Raw genomic sequence first — 7500 nt, forward strand, 5'->3', positions numbered from 1 at the left:
AGAGAGAGAGAGAGAGAGAGAGAGAGAGAGAGAGAGAGATAAAGAAAAAGAGGAGCGAGAGGGGGAGGAGAGAGAGACTGCTTGTGCATTAAGAGGGAAATAGAGTAAAGATTGAAGCCTGACTGTATAACTGTTTGTGTGTGTGTGTGTGTATGTGTGTGTGTGTGTTTGTTTGTTTGTTTGTTTGTATGTGTGAAAGAAACAAAAGGGAGACGGATAGAGTGAGGTAGACATGAAGAAAGGGATGGAGGCGGAGCAAAGAATTGTAGGGATAGTTTAAGAAAGCATTTATTTGTTTCAAAGTAAGCATAGTCAATCAACTGGAAACATATTGACCAATGAGATTGCAATTAAAGAAATGGGCTGGTCAAATTATTCATTGCATTGTTTCCATTTTGAGTCAGATGACAGCTTGAGGAGGAGAGATTGGGGCTTATTATGCAATGAGTTACATGAAAACGTGTTATTGAATCTCTCAAGTTTTTCTTAGCGTTCACCCACATTGTTGATTGTCTAAAAAGACCCCCCCCCCCCTTTCTTTCAATATACAAAGGAATCACGCCAAAACGAACATCTCTCTCTCTCTCTCTCTCTCTCTCTCTCTCTCTCTCTCTCTCTCTCTCTCTCTCTCTCTCTCTTGTTGTCCCTCTCTCCTTTTCATCTATCTATCTATCTACCTACCTATTTATACATTAATAGGTCTGTCTCTCTTTCTGTTTGTCTATCCAAACATTTAACCTTTTTCATTTTTTAGTTTCACGTATTTCCATCGGCAGTTTATTGATTGTTGAAGGCTCTATTTACTATTCTGCTTTGTACATAAAATTAAATGTTTATCCTACAACAATCTCTGTAAGTATAAGATTAGGCAACTGTTGTCCTATTAAAAGTCTTACGTTTTGGTTTTTTTTTTTTTTCGTTTTTTTAAAAGGGTTTTACGGCGATTGCAACACATTAAGGTCATATCAGCGCCAGTAAAAAGGAAGAAAATGGGATAGTAATAAGTTCTAGAAATACAATTAAAGCACCCATGAAAAAGTAAGACAACGGAGAATTGGATCAAATAGGGAACAGATGTAGATTACAAGAGTAAACTATCGAAGTACTTAGTTTGAGATCACTTAAACAGTCTTATCCAGTCACAAGCACAGGTCCCCACTAAGAGGAATACACTCAAATGTTTACAAATCATATTATGATATGTAAACAAAACATAATACATTACATAACAGAGAGATGATTTACATGGAAAAAAAATATCATCTCCAAAACCAACCATGCATCTGTTTCCCCTCTCACCAAGGGTATCCGATCAGGGCCAGGACAAAACCAAGTAATCTCATTCCAAGACAAAGACAGAAAGCTAGTTGGAAAACAGATATAAGGGGATAGAAGACAGTAAATATCTCCTTGCCCACTATGGGAGGTCAGGAACCCCACCTAATTAAAGTCTTAGCATGTCCTATAATTTCATGAATAAAGAAAGAGGGACAAAGGACTCTCACCTCGATCATTAACCAGTGCAGCTCGACAAATAAATAACAGAACGTGGTGTGTATCAAAAATGCACAAACACACATATGTAACACACGCATACTGACGTCATGACACATTGCCCGAACATTTTAATGGCCAACAGGCGCATGTGATGAGCGTTGACCAATCAGAATCATTCGTTTGTAAAGGTGTCAGGGAAAAACCTAGACTTGTTTACAGTTTTTAAAGTTCATTATTGGTTGTACCATGAAATTGTGGAAACAGTCATGCTTTCTTTGAGACAGATAAAGACACGCCCTTTGCTGTGGTATCTTACATGGTATTGGTGGAGGAAAAGATGTAATATTACTAAGTCTTGGAAATGGTTGCGCTCTGAGAGAAAGTCAACTCTCGTTTTGAATATGTCATTGATAGTTGCTTTTTTAAACTTTAAATTTATATAACTTATCCTCAATATCTAAGTTGAATTATTATGTTTTCATGTAGAAAAAGGATTGTAGTTTCTGAAACAACCAAAAACTGAAATTTGATAATTTTGACCATTCCCACTTTAAAACCGGTTTTCTTCGTTTTCCAAATCCCAACTTAATACCGATTCGAGGCGTAGGGTCACATATAAGCATTGCGCACAGACATCAACGCATTATGTTCCAATCTCTCTGAAGATCATTGAATTTTTGTAAACTGACTCCAGAGTTTAAATAAATGAATAAATAAATGAATAAATAGATAAATAAGTAAATAAACAGACAAATATACACCAACAACTGTAAATTATGTATGAAATATAAACATAAAATCAATCATAAAATATTTATCATTTTCGGATATTTTGTCTGCATTTAATACAGAGAAACTCATAGCGCAATTATGTTAGCACAGAGACTACGATTATGTATTCTTTTCTTGCCTCTTCCCGGAGACACGGTCCTTTTGATAAAGTAGGAGTAACAACAACAACAACAACAACGCCAATAATAATAATAATGATAATAATAATATAATAATAATAATAATAATAATAATAATAATAATAATAATAATATAATAATAATAATAATATGATGATGATGATGATGATGATGATGATGATGATGATGATGATGATGATGATGATGATGATGATGATGATGATGATGATGACGATGATAATCTATTATTTATTTTTTTTAACAGGGTTGGGGATCAACATTGTTCCGTACAGCCAAGGTTATTAAATTTGTATCATGTAGCACATAATTACTGGCAAATCTAAAAATTATAAGACTATTTTTAACAGATTGAAAATAACTTCCAAACCCTATTTTTATTTCAGGATAATTTTATCATCCTCTTGACTCAAATTAACACGAAGAAAATATGCTAGATCCCAAGTCTCAGTACTTTATGGCGTTTGATTTTCATTGCCAGTATAATTTATTCTACGCAATTCTAGAACATCCTCAATAAAAATTGATGATGTAATTAAAAATATCTCTTGATCTATCTCTCCACTCGTGAGAGCACGTAGAAACGGTGTCTACGTTCGGTAGAACATTATGATCGGTCATTTGAATTTGACGTTGGGAATCGCTATCTAGCTACAGCGTTGCAAAATTCATTTGCGCGCGCATAGCTACAGACTTTATTACCGGAACTATTTTGATCGTTGATGGCTCAAAAGATTCGTCTCGATCTAGGTGTGTTGATTTCCGCAATAAAATAGTATAAGAAAAATAGATGAATGCCTGCTTGTAATAGCCTTTATTTCTCCGCAAATAGTACGGGTTTACCACTAAAATAAATATAAGTCCATGTATTAGTATTATGTATGACAAAATGCCATAATTTGAAAATGTGGAGTTTAAAAATATAATATCAGTAATAATGTTACCTTTGAGTATAGAGTTCTGTACTGCACCAAGAGCAATTATGGAGAGGATACAGGCAATGGCAGAGATGAGTGTGAACACCTCAAACCTTACGACTGTCACATTGCAACCCATCACAGGATCTGGCAATAGAACGATAATAAATAAGTATAATATGTTTAACTAAATGCAAATACTAAGCTGCTAGAGGCTGTGAAGGCGCAACACAGAGGTTGAATTGATGGTTCCTCTGTGACTTCTTGTTGCTATGCCTAGAAATGGGTGCCTTTTTAACTTATCTTCAGTTCTTCAATCAACATACAGTACGTAAACTTTTGAAAATTACGGCAGTTAATATTTTAATAAAACTATCTAGTCGAATAAACATTTAAGTTGTTTTAATTTTGACTCGAAAATTTAAAATAAAGTATATTTTGGCCCTGAAATCAACCGCTGACCGCGAACCGAAGACCCACGGACAACTTAAGTGCTTGCCTATCACCCGGAGGAAACAGCCTACACATCCTGAGCATCAATCACAATTTTAACACAGATGATTGAAAAAATGCATCGAATCGTCAGGTTTTGCGATGCAATTCTTTTATCAGTATGTCAAAATATTGTGAGAAATACTCACTATTTGTGTGTTTGACATGTATTAATGGTATCACAGGTCTTTTCATACAGGAAATAAATAGTCAAGGGGACGAAACAGGGTCAATGGCAGGAAATGCTTTGGTAGTAACGGTCGAACCATCAATTGAGGGAGAAAAGGACAACAGGAAAGGAAGTGGAGATGGCATCCCAAAATCGTGTCCCTCGTTGCTGGCCTATGCTCCTGGGGGAGTGAAAAGCCTAAGTAAGTAAGTAGGTAAGTAAGTAGATAGAGGCTATGGAATGTAAAAAGAAATGTAAAAAAAAAATGTACAAAAATGAATGCCTATAATAGTTTCAAAAAAGAAGAAAAAGAAACAGACACAAAACTTTTCAGACTCAAAACCTTTCTTCAGCCCATATCATAAATAAATAAAAAAATAACAGTAATTTTATCTTTTTTAAATAAAGTTATTATCCAGACAGACGATTAGGTATGAAATTAACACAGGGAGGGGCGGGGAAAGGAGACAGTAAAATATGAATCTTCCAATTAAAATAAACTAAAATTTTGGTAAATTTATCTCACCAACATGCTGTATACAAAGTCCTACATATTTTTCGAGCTTCAAGCACAAACATTTGCATTAACGTACATTAAAGGGATATAGAGAGAAGTAGAGTAGAGTCATCAACTATGACACGGGCTTTGCAAATCGAGTAATTGCTGTCATTGAAAAAACACTCACATGGACACGCACACACACACACACACACACACACACACACACACACACACACACACACACACACATAGCCACCTGCGAATAAAACGACAAATTAAGAGTTGCATTTTTTGTTATGCTTTGTAAACATAGGAGATTGTGTTTAGCTTGGTACATGTTTGTTGATTAAGAGATTACTTTGATTATTATCTAAAATATATGTGAACTAATGTCTCACAACGGTATTATGTCGGCGTAAGCCAGATGTTTTTAAAAATGATTTTAATGTTAGAAAAATTAGTAGAAATGTGAAATTATAGTTTTTGTGACTTTTAAAAATTAATATTTTGTGCCCTCTATTAAACCTACAGATGTAAGCAGGGTTGTCGATTCAGGAGATAAAAATTTACTGAACTTTAGCGCTAACACATAGACTGATTCTTATCTGAGCATTGAACTCTCATAAAAATGCATTATGTACTAACGTATTACCGTTCACTAGGTTGTTGGAAAATATACTTACGTTTACGTTTTTTAACATACTGAAATCCGTAATAAATATACGAAAATCAGCAACTTTGTGTAAGTAAAATCTCATATTTATTTCTATATTTCAAATTTCATATCACCTTAATCACTTCGACATAATACCGTTTTGAGGTGGTAATTCACATATAATGGATTTGAGACAGGGGGGGAAATGTTGGTCTGTTGCCCAAAATTACGGGTCGTGGCAGTAACAACAAAGAACATCTAGTTATGTCGATCAGGAATTTTAGCTCCCAGTCATGTTACAGGAAACAACCCAAATGGCCTAAATAACCATTAAAAGAATAATCACTTGTAGTCTCTCTCTCTCTCTCTCTCTCTCTCTCTCTCTCTCTCTCTCTCTCTCTCTCTCTCTCTCTCTCTGTGTGTGTGTGTGTGTGTGTGTGTGTGTGTTAGGCTACCCACTGTTATACTGAAAATGATTAGTATATTGTGTGGTAGTAAGTAGCCTAATAGTAATAATAAAATAATAATAATATAAATAATAATATATAATAATAATATAATAAAGATAATATAATAATAATAATAATAATAATAATAATAATATAATATATAATAATAATAATAATAATAATATAATAATAATAATAATAATAATAATAATAATAATATAATAATAATAATAATATAATATAATATAATAATAATAATAATAATAATAATAATAAAAATAATAATAATAATAATAATAATAATTAAAAATAAAAATAATAATAATAATAATCGTGGCAGTAGTAGTCGTGCGTAGTAAGTAGTAGTAGTAGTAGTAGTAGTAGTAGTAGTAGTGTAGTAGTAGTGTAGTAGTAGTAGTAGTAGTAGTAGAAGTAGTAGTAGTAGTAGTAGTAGTAGTAGTAGTAGTAGTAGTAGTAGTAGTAGTAGTAGTAGTAGTAGTATAGTAGTAATAACAATATATTAACAATAATAATAATAATAATAATAATAATAATAATAATAATATAATAATAATAATATAATAATAATAATAATAATAATATAATAATAATAATAATAATAATAATAATAATAATAATAATAATATAATAATAATAATAATAATAATAATAATAATAATAATAATATAATGATATATAGCACTTTTATAGAGAATAACCATGACCAGGTGCTTCAGTTACAAGTATGACAATCTAAATAGTACTATCATTCACCTCCTACCCCCCCCCCCCCCCCCCACACACACACACAAACGCGCACGCACAAACAGATATACTTTCAGTAATTACTCATAGGAAGAAAACATCGAAATCAAATAAATATGAAACATTGACAGAAACTATAAATAAATATGTTTTTGTAAAAAAGTAATGTCTACGTTTTGATTTAAAAGCATCTACACTTGACATTTTTGAATTCATTATAGGCATATTGATTATAAGAACGGCTTGGTCCCGTGTTGTATTTGTGAGAATTCTTTGATATGCACGATTTTGAGCTACGTCGGGAATTAAATTGACCGACAGCGAAAGTCTGCCATTAAAAACGAGGTCAATAAGCGCGATTTTGGTATGAAATCTTAATACCTATATAATGGATGTCTCCTCACAGAAAAGTCAAAGAAAATAAACATGAAATTTGATGGATTGTCACTTTATCGTTTACATTTAGGAACGCTTATTTCATAGCTTTTCGAAGTAAAAAAAAAAAGAACAAACACATAAACAAAAACAACAACAAAAGACAACATAAACTAAAATATCAATGAACGGCATCACTGGAACGCACACGCTATCGTACAAGCGTTGACTAAATATTTTAAAAGTGAACGGTATCAATAATGGAGTTTTGTTTTCAAATTGACATGTGACATTATTGATACGGTATTGATTCGTTTCCAGTTATTCAGCTTAATCAATTTGATCATCATTTGTGACAATAACATTCGATGATTTAAAAAATACTGAAAAGAAAGCCAGGAACGATTGAAATATTCTTCAGCGTTTTTTTTTTTTTTTTTTTTTTTTTTTTTTTTGTTTGGGTTTTTTTTTGGGTTTTTTTTTGTTATTATTATTATTATTATTATTATTTTTGTTATACTAATTTTTAGGAAACAAGAAGCTCGTCTTGAAATCGCCAGAAGGATATCATTTTATGAACTACTTCAAAAATCGGTCTATATTTGCTTGCTTACACGTCCATTCCAAAATATCAGACCATTTTATTGGACCCACATTTTAATAGGGACAAAAGAGAAATAATGTGTTAACCCATTCAAATGTGCACTGAAAAAGACATTCGTTAAGCATCTCATCATAATAAACTTCTGA

The 7500-nt window shown here is 32.3% G+C and overlaps 1 protein-coding gene and 1 long non-coding RNA gene across 5 annotated transcripts in view; one reads left to right on the forward strand and one right to left on the reverse strand.

The window, feature by feature from the left end:
- Nucleotides 1-7500, forward strand: part of LOC144968401 (ornithine transcarbamylase, mitochondrial-like) — a 126975-nt gene that overhangs the window by 74746 nt on the left and 44729 nt on the right. The window lies entirely within an intron of this gene.
- LOC144968402 (uncharacterized) overlaps nt 1-7500 on the reverse strand; it is a 24743-nt gene that overhangs the window by 6099 nt on the left and 11144 nt on the right. For 3 of the 4 annotated variants that reach the window (XR_013644583.1, XR_013644584.1, XR_013644582.1), the window contains exon 2: nt 3371-3490. This is a non-coding gene — a long non-coding RNA (uncharacterized LOC144968402). Of the gene's footprint in view, nt 1-3370; nt 3491-5189; nt 5229-7500 lie in introns of those variants that run through there. The other variant, XR_013644585.1, reaches the window with a different exon arrangement.

The sequence above is a fragment of the Berghia stephanieae genome, chromosome 3 (assembly GCF_034508935.2).
Source record: "Berghia stephanieae isolate SIO BIC M18660-M18661 chromosome 3, UCSD_Bste_1.3, whole genome shotgun sequence".
NCBI lineage: Eukaryota > Metazoa > Mollusca > Gastropoda > Nudibranchia > Aeolidiidae > Berghia > Berghia stephanieae.